This window comes from Callospermophilus lateralis, chromosome 11, assembly GCF_048772815.1.
Source record: "Callospermophilus lateralis isolate mCalLat2 chromosome 11, mCalLat2.hap1, whole genome shotgun sequence".
Lineage (NCBI taxonomy): Eukaryota > Metazoa > Chordata > Mammalia > Rodentia > Sciuridae > Callospermophilus > Callospermophilus lateralis.
Window position 1 is genome coordinate 64,140,386 of NC_135315.1, and position 20,409 is coordinate 64,160,794.

Sequence of the window (20,409 nt, forward strand, 5' to 3'; positions counted from 1 at the left end):
CTGTGGAGGCCGCCACCCTGGAGACTTGGAGCTAGGTGGAGAGTTCCTCCTGGCAAACACCTGGCTTTTGGCCTTCGAAGCGGCCCTGCAGGCAGCCTTGTGCTCAAAACCTGCGACCCCAAGAACACCCTTAGGGGATCTCAACTCCAAGGGCACCCAGGACCCGGATCCATCCCGCCTGACACAGCGTTTTCTGGCCTTTGGGCCCATGGGGCTGTGCTCCTGTGCATGACCACAACCTGCAGGGGATTGCGGAGGTCCCTGGGAAGAGTGGATGTGGATGTCCAAGGCTTGTGGGGATCTCCTGGGACGCGCCAGCGGGCGCTCTCTGGGCCCCAGGGAAGAACCCTGTGGGACCCTTGGATCCGGAGCCACGCCCGCCTGGGCGGGAGCCTGGGAGATTTGACAGAGGACATCTCCCCACCGTCATGGAGGACCTGCTGAGACCCGGGAAAAGGGCACCACTGTCCCACCCTGGCCCAGGTAAGGGAGACTTGGGGCTGAGGGCATCTCCGCCAAAGGTGCCCAGGACTCTGAGCCCTGTGGGTGAGCGCCCCTCGCCCACAGGCACTCATTCTCCAGGGTTGCTGCGGGTGAGCTCCCTCAGCCCCCCAGCGCCGCTCAGGCTGCTCGGGGTTCTGGGGGTGAGCGCCCCTCACCCAGCAGTGCTCCGGGCGGCCCTGAGTGTGCAGGGGAGCCGCCCCGGCCCTGGGGGTGGGGGGCTTAGGCTTCCTTCCTTCCTGGGGGTTAGCACCCCTCCCTTCAGCAGTGCTGGGCCTGGCCTGCTGGCTGTGGGGTGAGCGCCCCAGGCGGCCTGCAGTCCCCAGGGCGCTCTGGGCCCTGCTGGTGAGCGCCCCTGGGCCTTCAGTGCTCAGTGTGCTTGGGCCTGCTGCTGGTGCGCGCCTGGCGGCCCCCGCCCCAACTCCCCGCGGTCCCAGCCCTGTTCCCTTTCCCCAGGGTCCTGCTTGGCAGGGCCCCTGGGTCCCTGGCATCCATTCTGCACTGCGTCCTGCGGGTGAGCGCCCCTCGCCCGCCAGTGCCCAGTGTCCCCAGGGTCCTGTGGGTGAGCCGCCTGCCTCGTGGGGGGGCCCAGCAGGCTTCCTTGTCCTCCGGGGCCTGCGGGTGAGCGCCCCTCGCCCGCGGGTCCTCGGTGTGCCCGGGCCTCTGGGGTTAGCCCCCCAGGCGCGCCAGGGACCAGTGACCTCTGGGGCCCGCGGGTGAGCGCCCCTCGCCCGCTGGTCCCCAGTGTCCTCTGTGTCCCGAGGCTGAGCGCCCCCCCCCCGCCCCGGCTCAGTCCCCTCTGGGTCCTGAGGGGTGAGCGCCCCTCGCCCAGCAGTTCCCAGTGGGTCTACTCTGGGGCCCGTGGGTGGTGCCCCTCCCTCGCCAGGGCTCAGTCTGCCCTGGGCCCTGTGGGTGAGCGCCCCTCGCCTGCCAGGGCTCAGTGTCCTCTGGACCTGTGGGGGGGGACTTCCCCCTTGCCCGCCAGGGCCCAGTCTCCCCGGAGCCCTGAGGCCACCTGGCGCCTGGGGAGTGAACTGTGTGGCTGGGGTCTTTCTCTCCCACGCCGGGACACCCTCTTTGGCCGGAGGGGTGAAGAGTCCCTGTGGAGGAGGGGTGAAGAGTCCCTGTGGAGGCCGCCACCCTGGAGACTTGGAGCTAGGTAGAGAGTTCCTCCTGGCAAACACCTGGCTTTTGGCCTTCGAAGCGGCCCTGCAGGCAGCCTTGTGCTCAAAACCTGCGACCCCAAGAACACCCTTAGGGGATCTCAACTCCAAGGGCACCCAGGACGCGGATCCATCCCGCCTGACACAGCGTTTTCTGGCCTTTGGGCCCATGGGGCTGTGCTCCTGTGCATGACCACAACCTGCAGGGGATTGCGGAGGTCCCTGGGAAGAGTGGATGTGGATGTCCAAGGCTTGTGGGGATCTCCTGGGACGCGCCAGCGGGCGCTCTCTGGGCCCCAGGGAAGAACCCTGTGGGACCCTTGGATCCGGAGCCACGCCCGCCTGGGCGGGAGCCTGGGAGATTTGACAGAGGACATCTCCCCACCGTCATGGAGGACCTGCTGAGACCCGGGAAAAGGGCACCACTGTCCCACCCTGGCCCAGGTAAGGGAGACTTGGGGCTGAGGGCATCTCCGCCAAAGGTGCCCAGGACTCTGAGCCCTGTGGGTGAGCGCCCCTCGCCCACAGGCACTCATTCTCCAGGGTTGCTGCGGGTGAGCTCCCTCAGCCCCCCAGCGCCGCTCAGGCTGCTCGGGGTTCTGGGGGTGAGCGCCCCTCACCCAGCAGTGCTCCGGGCGGCCCTGAGTGTGCAGGGGAGCCGCCCCGGCCCTGGGGGTGGGGGGCTTAGGCTTCCTTCCTTCCTGGGGGTTAGCACCCCTCCCTTCAGCAGTGCTGGGCCTGGCCTGCTGGCTGTGGGTTGAGCGCCCCAGGCGGCCTGCAGTCCCCAGGGCGCTCTGGGCCCTGCTGGTGAGCGCCCCTGGGCCTTCAGTGCTCAGTGTGCTTGGGCGTGCTGCTGGTGCGCACCTGGCGGCCCCCGCCCCAACTCCCTGCGGTCCCAGCCCTGTTCCCTTTCCCCAGGGTCCTGCTTGGCAGGGCCCCTGGGTCCCTGGCATCCATTCTGCACTGCGTCCTGCGGGTGAGCGCCCCTCGCCCGCCAGTGCCCAGTGTCCCCAGGGTCCTGTGGGTGAGCCGCCTGCCTCGTGGGGGGGCCCAGCAGGCTTCCTTGTCCTCCGGGGCCTGCGGGTGAGCGCCCCTCGCCCACGGGTCCTCGGTGTGCCCGGGCCTCTGGGGTTAGCCCCCCAGGCGCGCCAGGGACCAGTGACCTCTGGGGCCCGCGGGTGAGCGCCCCTCGCCCGCTGGTCCCCAGTGTCCTCTGTGTCCCGAGGCTGAGCGCCCCCCCCCGCCCCGGCTCAGTCCCCTCTGGGTCCTGAGGGGTGAGCGCCCCTCGCCCAGCAGTTCCCAGTGGGTCTCCTCTGGGGCCCGTGGGTGGTGCCCCTCCCTCGCCAGGGCTCAGTCTGCCCTGGGCCCTGTGGGTGAGCGCCCCTCGCCTGCCAGGGCTCAGTGTCCTCTGGACCTGTGGGGGGGGACTTCCCCCTTGCCCGCCAGGGCCCAGTCTCCCCGGAGCCCTGAGGCCACCTGGCGCCTGGGGAGTGAACTGTGTGGCTGGGGTCTTTCTATCCCACGCTGGGACGGGACACCCTCTTTGGCCGGAGGGGTGAAGAGTCCCTGTGGAGGCCGCCACCCTGGAGACTTGGAGCTAGGTGGAGAGTTCCTCCTGGCAAACACCTGGCTTTTGGCCTTCGAAGCGGCCCTGCAGGCAGCCTTGTGCTCAAAACCTGCGACCCCAAGAACACCCTTAGGGGATCTCAACTCCAAGGGCACCCAGGACCCGGATCCATCCCGCCTGACACAGCGTTTTGTGGCCTTTGGGCCCATGGGGCTGTGCTCCTGTGCATGACCACAACCTGCAGGGGATTGCGGAGGTCCCTGGGAAGAGTGGATGTGGATGTCCAAGGCTTGTGGGGATCTCCTGGGACGCGCCAGCGGGCGCTCTCTGGGCCCCAGGGAAGAACCCTGTGGGACCCTTGGATCCGGAGCCACGCCCGCCTGGGCGGGAGCCTGGGAGATTTGACAGAGGACATCTCCCCACCGTCATGGAGGACCTGCTGAGACCCAGGAAAAGGGCACCACTGTCCCACCCTGGCCCAGGTAAGGGAGACTTGGGGCTGAGGGCATCTCCGCCAAAGGTGCCCAGGACTCTGAGCCCTGTGGGTGAGCGCCCCTCGCCCACAGGCACTCATTCTCCAGGGTTGCTGCGGGTGAGCTCCCTCAGCCCCCCAGCGCCGCTCAGGCTGCTCGGGGTTCTGGGGGTGAGCGCCCCTCACCCAGCAGTGCTCCGGGCGGCCCTGAGTGTGCAGGGGAGCCGCCCCGGCCCTGGGGGTGGGGGGCTTAGGCTTCCTTCCTTCCTGGGGGTTAGCACCCCTCCCTTCAGCAGTGCTGGGCCTGGCCTGCTGGCTGTGGGGTGAGCGCCCCAGGCGGCCTGCAGTCCCCAGGGCGCTCTGGGCCCTGCTGGTGAGCGCCCCTGGGCCTTCAGTGCTCAGTGTGCTTGGGCGTGCTGCTGGTGCGCGCCTGGCGGCCCCCGCCCCAACTCCCCGCGGTCCCAGCCCTGTTCCCTTTCCCCAGGGTCCTGCTTGGCAGGGCCCCTGGGTCCCTGGCATCCATTCTGCACTGCGTCCTGCGGGTGAGCGCCCCTCGCCCGCCAGTGCCCAGTGTCCCCAGGGTCCTGTGGGTGAGCCGCCTGCCTCGTGGGGGGGCCCAGCAGGCTTCCTTGTCCTCCGGGGCCTGCGGGTGAGCGCCCCTCGCCCGCGGGTCCTCGGTGTGCCCGGGCCTCTGGGGTTAGCCCCCCAGGCGCGCCAGGGACCAGTGACCTCTGGGGCCCGCGGGTGAGCGCCCCTCGCCCGCTGGTCCCCAGTGTCCTCTGTGTCCCGAGGCTGAGCGCCCCCCCCGCCCCGGCTCAGTCCCCTCTGGGTCCTGAGGGGTGAGCGCCCCTTGCCCAGCAGTTCCCAGTGGGTCTCCTCTGGGGCCCGTGGGTGGTGCCCCTCTCTCGCCAGGGCTCAGTCTGCCCTGGGCCCTGTGGGTGAGCGCCCCTCGCCTGCCAGGGCTCAGTGTCCTCTGGACCTGTGGGGGGGGACTTCCCCCTTGCCCGCCAGGGCCCAGTCTCCCCGGAGCCCTGAGGCCACCTGGCGCCTGGGGAGTGAACTGTGCGGCTGGGGTCTTTCTCTCCCACGCCAGGACACCCTCTTTGGCCTGAGGGGTGAAGAGTCCCTGTGGAGGCCGCCACCCTGGAGACTTGGAGCTAGGTGGAGAGTTCCTCCTGGCAAACACCTGGCTTTTGGCCTTCGAAGCGGCCCTGCAGGCAGCCTTGTGCTCAAAACCTGCGACCCCAAGAACACCCTTAGGGGATCTCAACTCCAAGGGCACCCAGGACCCGGATCCATCCCGCCTGACACAGCGTTTTCTGGCCTTTGGGCCCATGGGGCTGTGCTCCTGTGCATGACCACAACCTGCAGGGGATTGCGGAGGTCCCTGGGAAGAGTGGATGTGGATGTCCAAGGCTTGTGGGGATCTCCTGGGACGCGCCAGCGGGCGCTCTCTGGGCCCCAGGGAAGAACCCTGTGGGACCCTTGGATCCGGAGCCACGCCCGCCTGGGCGGGAGCCTGGGAGATTTGACAGAGGACATCTCCCCACCGTCATGGAGGACCTGCTGAGACCCGGGAAAAGGGCACCACTGTCCCACCCTGGCCCAGGTAAGGGAGACTTGGGGCTGAGGGCATCTCCGCCAAAGGTGCCCAGGACTCTGAGCCCTGTGGGTGAGCGCCCCTCGCCCACAGGCACTCATTCTCCAGGGTTGCTGCGGGTGAGCTCCCTCAGCCCCCCAGCGCCGCTCAGGCTGCTCGGGGTTCTGGGGGTGAGCGCCCCTCACCCAGCAGTGCTCCGGGCGGCCCTGAGTGTGCAGGGGAGCCGCCCCGGCCCTGGGGGTGGGGGGCTTAGGCTTCCTTCCTTCCTGGGGGTTAGCACCCCTCCCTTCAGCAGTGCTGGGCCTGGCCTGCTGGCTGTGGGGTGAGCGCCCCAGGCGGCCTGCAGTCCCCAGGGCGCTCTGGGCCCTGCTGGTGAGCGCCCCTGGGCCTTCAGTGCTCAGTGTGCTTGGGCGTGCTGCTGGTGCGCGCCTGGCGGCCCCCGCCCCAACTCCCCGCGGTCCCAGCCCTGTTCCCTTTCCCCAGGGTCCTGCTTGGCAGGGCCCCTGGGTCCCTGGCATCCATTCTGCACTGCGTCCTGCGGGTGAGCGCCCCTCGCCCGCCAGTGCCCAGTGTCCCCAGGGTCCTGTGGGTGAGCCGCCTGCCTCGTGGGGGGGCCCAGCAGGCTTCCTTGTCCTCCGGGGCCTGCGGGTGAGCGCCCCTCGCCCGCGGGTCCTCGGTGTGCCCGGGCCTCTGGGGTTAGCCCCCCAGGCGCGCCAGGGACCAGTGACCTCTGGGGCCCGCGGGTGAGCGCCCCTCGCCCGCTGGTCCCCAGTGTCCTCTGTGTCCCGAGGCTGAGCGCCCCCCCCCCCCCCCGGCTCAGTCCCCTCTGGGTCCTGAGGGGTGAGCGCCCCTCGCCCAGCAGTTCCCAGTGGGTCTCCTCTGGGGCCCGTGGGTGGTGCCCCTCCCTCGCCAGGGCTCAGTCTGCCCTGGGCCCTGTGGGTGAGCGCCCCTCGCCTGCCAGGGCTCAGTGTCCTCTGGACCTGTGGGGGGGGACTTCCCCCTTGCCCGCCAGGGCCCAGTCTCCCAGGAGCCCTGAGGCCACCTGGCGCCTGGGGAGTGAACTGTGTGGCTGGGGTCTTTCTCTCCCACGCCGGGACACCCTCTTTGGCCGGAGGGGTGAAGAGTCCCTGTGGAGGCCGCCACCCTGGAGACTTGGAGCTAGGTGGAGAGTTCCTCCTGGCAAACACCTGGCTTTTGGCCTTCGAAGCGGCCCTGCAGGCAGCCTTGTGCTCAAAACCTGCGACCCCAAGAACACCCTTAGGGGATCTCAACTCCAAGGGCACCCAGGACCCGGATCCATCCCGCCTGACACAGCGTTTTCTGGCCTTTGGGCCCATGGGGCTGTGCTCCTGTGCATGACCACAACCTGCAGGGGATTGCGGAGGTCCCTGGGAAGAGTGGATGTGGATGTCCAAGGCTTGTGGGGATCTCCTGGGACGCGCCAGCGGGCGCTCTCTGGGCCCCAGGGAAGAACCCTGTGGGACCCTTGGATCCGGAGCCACGCCCGCCTGGGCGGGAGCCTGGGAGATTTGACAGAGGACATCTCCCCACCGTCATGGAGGACCTGCTGAGACCCGGGAAAAGGGCACCACTGTCCCACCCTGGCCCAGGTAAGGGAGACTTGGGGCTGAGGGCATCTCCGCCAAAGGTGCCCAGGACTCTGAGCCCTGTGGGTGAGCGCCCCTCGCCCACAGGCACTCATTCTCCAGGGTTGCTGCGGGTGAGCTCCCTCAGCCCCCCAGCGCCGCTCAGGCTGCTCGGGGTTCTGGGGGTGAGCGCCCCTCACCCAGCAGTGCTCCGGGCGGCCCTGAGTGTGCAGGGGAGCCGCCCCGGCCCTGGGGGTGGGGGGCTTAGGCTTCCTTCCTTCCTGGGGGTTAGCACCCCTCCCTTCAGCAGTGCTGGGCCTGGCCTGCTGGCTGTGGGGTGAGCGCCCCAGGCGGCCTGCAGTCCCCAGGGCGCTCTGGGCCCTGCTGGTGAGCGCCCCTGGGCCTTCAGTGCTCAGTGTGCTTGGGCGTGCTGCTGGTGCGCGCCTGGCGGCCCCCGCCCCAACTCCCCGCGGTCCCAGCCCTGTTCCCTTTCCCCAGGGTCCTGCTTGGCAGGGCCCCTGGGTCCCTGGCATCCATTCTGCACTGCGTCCTGCGGGTGAGCGCCCCTCGCCCGCCAGTGCCCAGTGTCCCCCGGGTCCTGTGGGTGAGCCGCCTGCCTCGTGGGGGGGCCCAGCAGGCTTCCTTGTCCTCGGGGGCCTGCGGGTGAGCGCCCCTCGCCCGCGGGTCCTCGGTGTGCCCGGGCCTCTGGGGTTAGCCCCCCAGGCGCGCCAGGGACCAGTGACCTCTGGGGCCCGCGGGTGAGCGCCCCTTGCCCGCTGGTCCCCAGTGTCCTCTGTGTCCCGAGGCTGAGCGCCCCCCCCCCCCCGGCTCAGTCCCCTCTGGGTCCTGAGGGGTGAGCGCCCCTCGCCCAGCAGTTCCCAGTGGGTCTCCTCTGGGGCCCGTGGGTGGTGCCCCTCCCTCACCAGGGCTCAGTCTGCCCTGGGCCCTGTGGGTGAGCGCCCCTCGCCTGCCAGGGCTCAGTGTCCTCTGGGCCTGTGGGGGGGGACTTCCCCCTTGCCCGCCAGGGCCCAGTCTCCCCGGAGCCCTGAGGCCACCTGGCGCCTGGGGAGTGAACTGTGTGGCTGGGGTCTTTCTCTCCCACGCCGGGACACCCTCTTTGGCCGGAGGGGTGAAGAGTCCCTGTGGAGGCCGCCACCCTGGAGACTTGGAGCTAGGTGGAGAGTTCCTCCTGGCAAACACCTGGCTTTTGGCCTTCGAAGCGGCCCTGCAGGCAGCCTTGTGCTCAAAACCTGCGACCCCAAGAACACCCTTAGGGGATCTCAACTCCAAGGGCACCCAGGACCCGGATCCATCCCGCCTGACACAGCGTTTTCTGGCCTTTGGGCCCATGGGGCTGTGCTCCTGTGCATGACCACAACCTGCAGGGGATTGCGGAGGTCCCTGGGAAGAGTGGATGTGGATGTCCAAGGCTTGTGGGGATCTCCTGGGACGCGCCAGCGGGCGCTCTCTGGGCCCCAGGGAAGAACCCTGTGGGACCCTTGGATCCGGAGCCACGCCCGCCTGGGCGGGAGCCTGGGAGATTTGACAGAGGACATCTCCCCACCGTCATGGAGGACCTGCTGAGACCCGGGAAAAGGGCACCACTGTCCCACCCTGGCCCAGGTAAGGGAGACTTGGGGCTGAGGGCATCTCCGCCAAAGGTGCCCAGGACTCTGAGCCCTGTGGGTGAGCGCCCCTCGCCCACAGGCACTCATTCTCCAGGGTTGCTGCGGGTGAGCTCCCTCAGCCCCCCAGCGCCGCTCAGGCTGCTCGGGGTTCTGGGGGTGAGCGCCCCTCACCCAGCAGTGCTCCGGGCGGCCCTGAGTGTGCAGGGGAGCCGCCCCGGCCCTGGGGGTGGGGGGCTTAGGCTTCCTTCCTTCCTGGGGGTTAGCACCCCTCCCTTCAGCAGTGCTGGGCCTGGCCTGCTGGCTGTGGGGTGAGCGCCCCAGGCGGCCTGCAGTCCCCAGGGCGCTCTGGGCCCTGCTGGTGAGCGCCCCTGGGCCTTCAGTGCTCAGTGTGCTTGGGCGTGCTGCTGGTGCGCGCCTGGCGGCCCCCGCCCCAACTCCCCGCGGTCCCAGCCCTGTTCCCTTTCCCCAGGGTCCTGCTTGGCAGGGCCCCTGGGTCCCTGGCATCCATTCTGCACTGCGTCCTGCGGGTGAGCGCCCCTCGCCCGCCAGTGCCCAGTGTCCCCCGGGTCCTGTGGGTGAGCCGCCTGCCTCGTGGGGGGGCCCAGCAGGCTTCCTTGTCCTCGGGGGCCTGCGGGTGAGCGCCCCTCGCCCGCGGGTCCTCGGTGTGCCCGGGCCTCTGGGGTTAGCCCCCCAGGCGCGCCAGGGACCAGTGACCTCTGGGGCCCGCGGGTGAGCGCCCCTCGCCCGCTGGTCCCCAGTGTCCTCTGTGTCCCGAGGCTGAGCGCCCCCCCCCCCCCCGGCTCAGTCCCCTCTGGGTCCTGAGGGGTGAGCGCCCCTCGCCCAGCAGTTCCCAGTGGGTCTCCTCTGGGGCCCGTGGGTGGTGCCCCTCCCTCACCAGGGCTCAGTCTGCCCTGGGCCCTGTGGGTGAGCGCCCCTCGCCTGCCAGGGCTCAGTGTCCTCTGGGCCTGTGGGGGGGGACTTCCCCTTGCCCGCCAGGGCCCAGTCTCCCGGAGCCCTGAGGCCACCTGGCGCCTGGGAGTGAACTGTGTGGCTGGGGTCTTTCTCTCCCACGCCGGGACACCCTCTTTGGCCGGAGGGGTGAAGAGTCCCTGTGGAGGCCGCCACCCTGGAGACTTGGAGCTAGGTGGAGAGTTCCTCCTGGCAAACACCTGGCTTTTGGCCTTCGAAGCGGCCCTGCAGGCAGCCTTGTGCTCAAAACCTGCGACCCCAAGAACACCCTTAGGGGATCTCAACTCCAAGGGCACCCAGGACCCGGATCCATCCCGCCTGACACAGCGTTTTCTGGCCTTTGGGCCCATGGGGCTGTGCTCCTGTGCATGACCACAACCTGCAGGGGATTGCGGAGGTCCCTGGGAAGAGTGGATGTGGATGTCCAAGGCTTGTGGGGATCTCCTGGGACGCGCCAGCGGGCGCTCTCTGGGCCCCAGGGAAGAACCCTGTGGGACCCTTGGATCCGGAGCCACGCCCGCCTGGGCGGGAGCCTGGGAGATTTGACAGAGGACATCTCCCCACCGTCATGGAGGACCTGCTGAGACCCGGGAAAAGGGCACCACTGTCCCACCCTGGCCCAGGTAAGGGAGACTTGGGGCTGAGGGCATCTCCGCCAAAGGTGCCCAGGACTCTGAGCCCTGTGGGTGAGCGCCCCTCGCCCACAGGCACTCATTCTCCAGGGTTGCTGCGGGTGAGCTCCCTCAGCCCCCCAGCGCCGCTCAGGCTGCTCGGGGTTCTGGGGGTGAGCGCCCCTCACCCAGCAGTGCTCCGGGCGGCCCTGAGTGTGCAGGGGAGCCGCCCCGGCCCTGGGGGTGGGGGGCTTAGGCTTCCTTCCTTCCTGGGGGTTAGCACCCCTCCCTTCAGCAGTGCTGGGCCTGGCCTGCTGGCTGTGGGGTGAGCGCCCCAGGCGGCCTGCAGTCCCCAGGGCGCTCTGGGCCCTGCTGGTGAGCGCCCCTGGGCCTTCAGTGCTCAGTGTGCTTGGGCGTGCTGCTGGTGCGCGCCTGGCGGCCCCCGCCCCAACTCCCCGCGGTCCCAGCCCTGTTCCCTTTCCCCAGGGTCCTGCTTGGCAGGGCCCCTGGGTCCCTGGCATCCATTCTGCACTGCGTCCTGCGGGTGAGCGCCCCTCGCCCGCCAGTGCCCAGTGTCCCCAGGGTCCTGTGGGTGAGCCGCCTGCCTCGTGGGGGGGCCCAGCAGGCTTCCTTGTCCTCCGGGGCCTGCGGGTGAGCGCCCCTCGCCCGCGGGTCCTCGGTGTGCCCGGGCCTCTGGGGTTAGCCCCCCAGGCGCGCCAGGGACCAGTGACCTCTGGGGCCCGCGGGTGAGCGCCCCTCGCCCGCTGGTCCCCAGTGTCCTCTGTGTCCCGAGGCTGAGCGCCCCCCCCCCCCCCCCGGCTCAGTCCCCTCTGGGTCCTGAGGGGTGAGCGCCCCTCGCCCAGCAGTTCCCAGTGGGTCTCCTCTGGGGCCCGTGGGTGGTGCCCCTCCCTCGCCAGGGCTCAGTCTGCCCTGGGCCCTGTGGGTGAGCGCCCCTCGCCTGCCAGGGCTCAGTGTCCTCTGGACCTGTGGGGGGGGACTTCCCCCTTGCCCGCCAGGGCCCAGTCTCCCAGGAGCCCTGAGGCCACCTGGCGCCTGGGGAGTGAACTGTGTGGCTGGGGTCTTTCTCTCCCACGCCGGGACACCCTCTTTGGCCGGAGGGGTGAAGAGTCCCTGTGGAGGCCGCCACCCTGGAGACTTGGAGCTAGGTGGAGAGTTCCTCCTGGCAAACACCTGGCTTTTGGCCTTCGAAGCGGCCCTGCAGGCAGCCTTGTGCTCAAAACCTGCGACCCCAAGAACACCCTTAGGGGATCTCAACTCCAAGGGCACCCAGGACCCGGATCCATCCCGCCTGACACAGCGTTTTCTGGCCTTTGGGCCCATGGGGCTGTGCTCCTGTGCATGACCACAACCTGCAGGGGATTGCGGAGGTCCCTGGGAAGAGTGGATGTGGATGTCCAAGGCTTGTGGGGATCTCCTGGGACGCGCCAGCGGGCGCTCTCTGGGCCCCAGGGAAGAACCCTGTGGGACCCTTGGATCCGGAGCCACGCCCGCCTGGGCGGGAGCCTGGGAGATTTGACAGAGGACATCTCCCCACCGTCATGGAGGACCTGCTGAGACCCGGGAAAAGGGCACCACTGTCCCACCCTGGCCCAGGTAAGGGAGACTTGGGGCTGAGGGCATCTCCGCCAAAGGTGCCCAGGACTCTGAGCCCTGTGGGTGAGCGCCCCTCGCCCACAGGCACTCATTCTCCAGGGTTGCTGCGGGTGAGCTCCCTCAGCCCCCCAGCGCCGCTCAGGCTGCTCGGGGTTCTGGGGGTGAGCGCCCCTCACCCAGCAGTGCTCCGGGCGGCCCTGAGTGTGCAGGGGAGCCGCCCCGGCCCTGGGGGTGGGGGGCTTAGGCTTCCTTCCTTCCTGGGGGTTAGCACCCCTCCCTTCAGCAGTGCTGGGCCTGGCCTGCTGGCTGTGGGGTGAGCGCCCCAGGCGGCCTGCAGTCCCCAGGGCGCTCTGGGCCCTGCTGGTGAGCGCCCCTGGGCCTTCAGTGCTCAGTGTGCTTGGGCGTGCTGCTGGTGCGCGCCTGGCGGCCCCCGCCCCAACTCCCCGCGGTCCCAGCCCTGTTCCCTTTCCCCAGGGTCCTGCTTGGCAGGGCCCCTGGGTCCCTGGCATCCATTCTGCACTGCGTCCTGCGGGTGAGCGCCCCTCGCCCGCCAGTGCCCAGTGTCCCCCGGGTCCTGTGGGTGAGCCGCCTGCCTCGTGGGGGGGCCCAGCAGGCTTCCTTGTCCTCGGGGGCCTGCGGGTGAGCGCCCCTCGCCCGCGGGTCCTCGGTGTGCCCGGGCCTCTGGGGTTAGCCCCCCAGGCGCGCCAGGGACCAGTGACCTCTGGGGCCCGCGGGTGAGCGCCCCTCGCCCGCTGGTCCCCAGTGTCCTCTGTGTCCCGAGGCTGAGCGCCCCCCCCCCCCCCCCCGGCTCAGTCCCCTCTGGGTCCTGAGGGGTGAGCGCCCCTCGCCCAGCAGTTCCCAGTGGGTCTCCTCTGGGGCCCGTGGGTGGTGCCCCTCCCTCACCAGGGCTCAGTCTGCCCTGGGCCCTGTGGGTGAGCGCCCCTCGCCTGCCAGGGCTCAGTGTCCTCTGGGCCTGTGGGGGGGGACTTCCCCCTTGCCCGCCAGGGCCCAGTCTCCCCGGAGCCCTGAGGCCACCTGGCGCCTGGGGAGTGAACTGTGTGGCTGGGGTCTTTCTCTCCCACGCCGGGACACCCTCTTTGGCCGGAGGGGTGAAGAGTCCCTGTGGAGGCCGCCACCCTGGAGACTTGGAGCTAGGTGGAGAGTTCCTCCTGGCAAACACCTGGCTTTTGGCCTTCGAAGCGGCCCTGCAGGCAGCCTTGTGCTCAAAACCTGCGACCCCAAGAACACCCTTAGGGGATCTCAACTCCAAGGGCACCCAGGACCCGGATCCATCCCGCCTGACACAGCGTTTTCTGGCCTTTGGGCCCATGGGGCTGTGCTCCTGTGCATGACCACAACCTGCAGGGGATTGCGGAGGTCCCTGGGAAGAGTGGATGTGGATGTCCAAGGCTTGTGGGGATCTCCTGGGACGCGCCAGCGGGCGCTCTCTGGGCCCCAGGGAAGAACCCTGTGGGACCCTTGGATCCGGAGCCACGCCCGCCTGGGCGGGAGCCTGGGAGATTTGACAGAGGACATCTCCCCACCGTCATGGAGGACCTGCTGAGACCCGGGAAAAGGGCACCACTGTCCCACCCTGGCCCAGGTAAGGGAGACTTGGGGCTGAGGGCATCTCCGCCAAAGGTGCCCAGGACTCTGAGCCCTGTGGGTGAGCGCCCCTCGCCCACAGGCACTCATTCTCCAGGGTTGCTGCGGGTGAGCTCCCTCAGCCCCCCAGCGCCGCTCAGGCTGCTCGGGGTTCTGGGGGTGAGCGCCCCTCACCCAGCAGTGCTCCGGGCGGCCCTGAGTGTGCAGGGGAGCCGCCCCGGCCCTGGGGGTGGGGGGCTTAGGCTTCCTTCCTTCCTGGGGGTTAGCACCCCTCCCTTCAGCAGTGCTGGGCCTGGCCTGCTGGCTGTGGGGTGAGCGCCCCAGGCGGCCTGCAGTCCCCAGGGCGCTCTGGGCCCTGCTGGTGAGCGCCCCTGGGCCTTCAGTGCTCAGTGTGCTTGGGCGTGCTGCTGGTGCGCGCCTGGCGGCCCCCGCCCCAACTCCCCGCGGTCCCAGCCCTGTTCCCTTTCCCCAGGGTCCTGCTTGGCAGGGCCCCTGGGTCCCTGGCATCCATTCTGCACTGCGTCCTGCGGGTGAGCGCCCCTCGCCCGCCAGTGCCCAGTGTCCCCAGGGTCCTGTGGGTGAGCCGCCTGCCTCGTGGGGGGGCCCAGCAGGCTTCCTTGTCCTCCGGGGCCTGCGGGTGAGCGCCCCTCGCCCGCGGGTCCTCGGTGTGCCCGGGCCTCTGGGGTTAGCCCCCCAGGCGCGCCAGGGACCAGTGACCTCTGGGGCCCGCGGGTGAGCGCCCCTCGCCCGCTGGTCCCCAGTGTCCTCTGTGTCCCGAGGCTGAGCGCCCCCCCCCCCCCCCCCGGCTCAGTCCCCTCTGGGTCCTGAGGGGTGAGCGCCCCTCGCCCAGCAGTTCCCAGTGGGTCTCCTCTGGGGCCCGTGGGTGGTGCCCCTCCCTCGCCAGGGCTCAGTCTGCCCTGGGCCCTGTGGGTGAGCGCCCCTCGCCTGCCAGGGCTCAGTGTCCTCTGGACCTGTGGGGGGGGACTTCCCCCTTGCCCGCCAGGGCCCAGTCTCCCCGGAGCCCTGAGGCCACCTGGCGCCTGGGGAGTGAACTGTGTGGCTGGGGTCTTTCTCTCCCACGCCGGGACACCCTCTTTGGCCGGAGGGGTGAAGAGTCCCTGTGGAGGCCGCCACCCTGGAGACTTGGAGCTAGGTGGAGAGTTCCTCCTGGCAAACACCTGGCTTTTGGCCTTCGAAGCGGCCCTGCAGGCAGCCTTGTGCTCAAAACCTGCGACCCCAAGAACACCCTTAGGGGATCTCAACTCCAAGGGCACCCAGGACCCGGATCCATCCCGCCTGACACAGCGTTTTCTGGCCTTTGGGCCCATGGGGCTGTGCTCCTGTGCATGACCACAACCTGCAGGGGATTGCGGAGGTCCCTGGGAAGAGTGGATGTGGATGTCCAAGGCTTGTGGGGATCTCCTGGGACGCGCCAGCGGGCGCTCTCTGGGCCCCAGGGAAGAACCCTGTGGGACCCTTGGATCCGGAGCCACGCCCGCCTGGGCGGGAGCCTGGGAGATTTGACAGAGGACATCTCCCCACCGTCATGGAGGACCTGCTGAGACCCGGGAAAAGGGCACCACTGTCCCACCCTGGCCCAGGTAAGGGAGACTTGGGGCTGAGGGCATCTCCGCCAAAGGTGCCCAGGACTCTGAGCCCTGTGGGTGAGCGCCCCTCGCCCACAGGCACTCATTCTCCAGGGTTGCTGCGGGTGAGCTCCCTCAGCCCCCCAGCGCCGCTCAGGCTGCTCGGGGTTCTGGGGGTGAGCGCCCCTCACCCAGCAGTGCTCCGGGCGGCCCTGAGTGTGCAGGGGAGCCGCCCCGGCCCTGGGGGTGGGGGGCTTAGGCTTCCTTCCTTCCTGGGGGTTAGCACCCCTCCCTTCAGCAGTGCTGGGCCTGGCCTGCTGGCTGTGGGGTGAGCGCCCCAGGCGGCCTGCAGTCCCCAGGGCGCTCTGGGCCCTGCTGGTGAGCGCCCCTGGGCCTTCAGTGCTCAGTGTGCTTGGGCGTGCTGCTGGTGCGCGCCTGGCGGCCCCCGCCCCAACTCCCCGCGGTCCCAGCCCTGTTCCCTTTCCCCAGGGTCCTGCTTGGCAGGGCCCCTGGGTCCCTGGCATCCATTCTGCACTGCGTCCTGCGGGTGAGCGCCCCTCGCCCGCCAGTGCCCAGTGTCCCCAGGGTCCTGTGGGTGAGCCGCCTGCCTCGTGGGGGGGCCCAGCAGGCTTCCTTGTCCTCCGGGGCCTGCGGGTGAGCGCCCCTCGCCCGCGGGTCCTCGGTGTGCCCGGGCCTCTGGGGTTAGCCCCCCAGGCGCGCCAGGGACCAGTGACCTCTGGGGCCCGCGGGTGAGCGCCCCTCGCCCGCTGGTCCCCAGTGTCCTCTGTGTCCCGAGGCTGAGCGCCCCCCCCCCCCCCCCCGGCTCAGTCCCCTCTGGGTCCTGAGGGGTGAGCGCCCCTCGCCCAGCAGTTCCCAGTGGGTCTCCTCTGGGGCCCGTGGGTGGTGCCCCTCCCTCGCCAGGGCTCAGTCTGCCCTGGGCCCTGTGGGTGAGCGCCCCTCGCCTGCCAGGGCTCAGTGTCCTCTGGACCTGTGGGGGGGGACTTCCCCCTTGCCCGCCAGGGCCCAGTCTCCCAGGAGCCCTGAGGCCACCTGGCGCCTGGGGAGTGAACTGTGTGGCTGGGGTCTTTCTCTCCCACGCCGGGACACCCTCTTTGGCCGGAGGGGTGAAGAGTCCCTGTGGAGGCCGCCACCCTGGAGACTTGGAGCTAGGTGGAGAGTTCCTCCTGGCAAACACCTGGCTTTTGGCCTTCGAAGCGGCCCTGCAGGCAGCCTTGTGCTCAAAACCTGCGACCCCAAGAACACCCTTAGGGGATCTCAACTCCAAGGGCACCCAGGACCCGGATCCATCCCGCCTGACACAGCGTTTTCTGGCCTTTGGGCCCATGGGGCTGTGCTCCTGTGCATGACCACAACCTGCAGGGGATTGCGGAGGTCCCTGGGAAGAGTGGATGTGGATGTCCAAGGCTTGTGGGGATCTCCTGGGACGCGCCAGCGGGCGCTCTCTGGGCCCCAGGGAAGAACCCTGTGGGACCCTTGGATCCGGAGCCACGCCCGCCTGGGCGGGAGCCTGGGAGATTTGACAGAGGACATCTCCCCACCGTCATGGAGGACCTGCTGAGACCCGGGAAAAGGGCACCACTGTCCCACCCTGGCCCAGGTAAGGGAGACTTGGGGCTGAGGGCATCTCCGCCAAAGGTGCCCAGGACTCTGAGCCCTGTGGGTGAGCGCCCCTCGCCCACAGGCACTCATTCTCCAGGGTTGCTGCGGGTGAGCTCCCTCAGCCCCCCAGCGCCGCTCAGGCTGCTCGGGGTTCTGGGGGTGAGCGCCCCTCACCCAGCAGTGCTCCGGGCGGCCCTGAGTGTGCAGGGGAGCCGCCCCGGCCCTGGGGGTGGGGGGCTTAGGCTTCCTTCCTTCCTGGGGGTTAGCACCCCTCCCTTCAGCAGTGCTGGGCCTGGCCTGCTGGCTGTGGGGTGAGCGCCCCAGGCGGCCTGCAGTCCCCAGGGCGCTCTGGGCCCTGCTGGTGAGCGCCCCTGGGCCTTCAGTGCTCAGTGTGCTTGGGCGTGCTGCTGGTGCGCGCCTGGCGGCCCCCGCCCCAACTCCCCGCGGTCCCAGCCCTGTTCCCTTTCCCCAGGGTCCTGCTTGGCAGGGCCCCTGGGTCCCTGGCATCCATTCTGCACTGCGTCCTGCGGGTGAGCGCCCCTCGCCCGCCAGTGCCCAGTGTCCCCAGGGTCCTGTGGGTGAGCCGCCTGCCTCGTGGGGGGGCCCAGCAGGCTTCCTTGTCCTCCGGGGCCTGCGGGTGAGCGCCCCTCGCCCGCGGGTCCTCGGTGTGCCCGGGCCTCTGGGGTTAGCCCCCCAGGCGCGCCAGGGACCAGTGACCTCTGGGGCCCGCGGGTGAGCGCCCCTCGCCCGCTGGTCCCCAGTGTCCTCTGTGTCCCGAGGCTGAGCGCCCCCCCCCCCCCCCGGCTCAGTCCCCTCTGGGTCCTGAGGGGTGAGCGCCCCTCGCCCAGCAGTTCCCAGTGGGTCTCCTCTGGGGCCCGTGGGTGGTGCCCCTCCCTCACCAGGGCTCAGTCTGCCCTGGGCCCTGTGGGTGAGCGCCCCTCGCCTGCCAGGGCTCAGTGTCCTCTGGGCCTGTGGGGGGGGACTTCCCCCTTGCCCGCCAGGGCCCAGTCTCCCAGGAGCCCTGAGGCCACCTGGCGCCTGGGGAGTGAACTGTGTGGCTGGGGTCTTTCTCTCCCACGCCGGGACACCCTCTTTGGCCGGAGGGGTGAAGAGTCCCTGTGGAGGCCGCCACCCTGGAGACTTGGAGCTAGGTGGAGAGTTCCTCCTGGCAAACACCTGGCTTTTGGCCTTCGAAGCGGCCCTGCAGGCAGCCTTGTGCTCAAAACCTGCAACCCCAAGAACACCCTTAGGGGATCTGAACTCCAAGGGCACCCAGGACCCGGATCCATCCCGCCTGACACAGCGTTTTCTGGCCTTTGGGCCCATGGGGCTGTGCTCCTGTGCATGACCACAACCTGCAGGGGATTGCGGAGGTCCCTGGGAAGAGTGGATGTGGATGTCCAAGGCTTGTGGGGATCTCCTGGGACGCGCCAGCGGGCGCTCTCTGGGCCCCAGGGAAGAACCCTGTGGGACCCTTGGATCCGGAGCCACGCCCGCCTGGGCGGGAGCCTGGGAGATTTGACAGAGGACATCTCCCCACCGTCATGGAGGACCTGCTGAGACCCGGGAAAAGGGCACCACTGTCCCACCCTGGCCCAGGTAAGGGAGACTTGGGGCTGAGGGCATCTCCGCCAAAGGTGCCCAGGACTCTGAGCCCTGTGGGTGAGCGCCCCTCGCCCACAGGCACTCATTCTCCAGGGTTGCTGCGGGTGAGCTCCCTCAGCCCCCCAGCGCCGCTCAGGCTGCTCGGGGTTCTGGGGGTGAGCGCCCCTCACCCAGCAGTGCTCCGGGCGGCCCTGAGTGTGCAGGGGAGCCGCCCCGGCCCTGGGGGTGGGGGGCTTAGGCTTCCTTCCTTCCTGGGGGTTAGCACCCCTCCCTTCAGCAGTGCTGGGCCTGGCCTGCTGGCTGTGGGGTGAGCGCCCCAGGCGGCCTGCAGTCCCCAGGGCGCTCTGGGCCCTGCTGGTGAGCGCCCCTGGGCCTTCAGTGCTCAGTGTGCTTGGGCGTGCTGCTGGTGCGCGCCTGGCGGCCCCCGCCCCAACTCCCCGCGGTCCCAGCCCTGTTCCCTTTCCCCAGGGTCCTGCTTGGCAGGGCCCCTGGGTCCCTGGCATCCATTCTGCACTGCGTCCTGCGGGTGAGCGCCCCTCGCCCGCCAGTGCCCAGTGTCCCCAGGGTCCTGTGGGTGAGCCGCCTGCCTCGTGGGGGGGCCCAGCAGGCTTCCTTGTCCTCCGGGGCCTGCGGGTGAGCGCCCCTCGCCCGCGGGTCCTCGGTGTGCCCGGGCCTCTGGGGTTAGCCCCCCAGGCGCGCCAGGGACCAGTGACCTCTGGGGCCCGCGGGTGAGCGCCCCTCGCCCGCTGGTCCCCAGTGTCCTCTGTGTCCCGAGGCTGAGCGCCCCCCCCCCCCCCCGGCTCAGTCCCCTCTGGGTCCTGAGGGGTGAGCGCCCCTCGCCCAGCAGTTCCCAGTGGGTCTCCTCTGGGGCCCGTGGGTGGTGCCCCTCCCTCACCAGGGCTCAGTCTGCCCTGGGCCCTGTGGGTGAGCGCCCCTCGCCTGCCAGGGCTCAGTGTCCTCTGGGCCTGTGGGGGGGGACTTCCCCCTTGCCCGCCAGGGCCCAGTCTCCCAGGAGCCCTGAGGCCACCTGGCGCCTGGGGAGTGAACTGTGTGGCTGGGGTCTTTCTCTCCCACGCCGGGACACCCTCTTTGGCCGGAGGGGTGAAGAGTCCCTGTGGAGGCCGCCACCCTGGAGACTTGGAGCTAGGTGGAGAGTTCCTCCTGGCAAACACCTGGCTTTTGGCCTTCGAAGCGGCCCTGCAGGCAGCCTTGTGCTCAAAACCTGCAACCCCAAGAACACCCTTAGGGGATCTGAACTCCAAGGGCACCCAGGACCCGGATCCATCCCGCCTGACACAGCGTTTTCTGGCCTTTGGGCCCATGGGGCTGTGCTCCTGTGCATGACCACAACCTGCAGGGGATTGCGGAGGTCCCTGGGAAGAGTGGATGTGGATGTCCAAGGCTTGTGGGGATCTCCTGGGACGCGCCAGCGGGCGCTCTCTGGGCCCCAGGGAAGAACCCTGTGGGACCCTTGGATCCGGAGCCACGCCCGCCTGGGCGGGAGCCTGGGAGATTTGACAGAGGACATCTCCCCACCGTCATGGAGGACCTGCTGAGACCCGGGAAAAGGGCACCACTGTCCCACCCTGGCCCAGGTAAGGGAGACTTGGGGCTGAGGGCATCTCCGCCAAAGGTGCCCAGGACTCTGAGCCCTGTGGGTGAGCGCCCCTCGCCCACAGGCACTCATTCTCCAGGGTTGCTGCGGGTGAGCTCCCTCAGCCCCCCAGCGCCGCTCAGGCTGCTCGGGGTTCTGGGGGTGAGCGCCCCTCACCCAGCAGTGCTCCGGGCGGCCCTGAGTGTGCAGGGGAGCCGCCCCGGCCCTGGGGGTGGGGGGCTTAGGCTTCCTTCCTTCCTGGGGGTTAGCACCCCTCCCTTCAGCAGTGCTGGGCCTGGCCTGCTGGCTGTGGGGTGAGCGCCCCAGGCGGCCTGCAGTCCCCAGGGCGCTCTGGGCCCTGCTGGTGAGCGCCCCTGGGCCTTCAGTGCTCAGTGTGCTTGGGCGTGCTGCTGGTGCGCGCCTGGCGGCCCCCGCCCCAACTCCCCGCGGTCCCAGCCCTGTTCCCTTTCCCCAGGGTCCTGCTTGGCAGGGCCCCTGGGTCCCTGGCATCCATTCTGCACTGCGTCCTGCGGGTGAGCGCCCCTCGCCCGCCAGTGCCCAGTGTCCCCAGGGTCCTGTGGGTGAGCCGCCTGCCTCGTGGGGGGGCCCAGCAGGCTTCCTTGTCCTCGGGGGCCTGCGGGTGAGCGCCCCTCGCCCGCGGGTCCTCGGTGTGCCCGGGCCTCTGGGG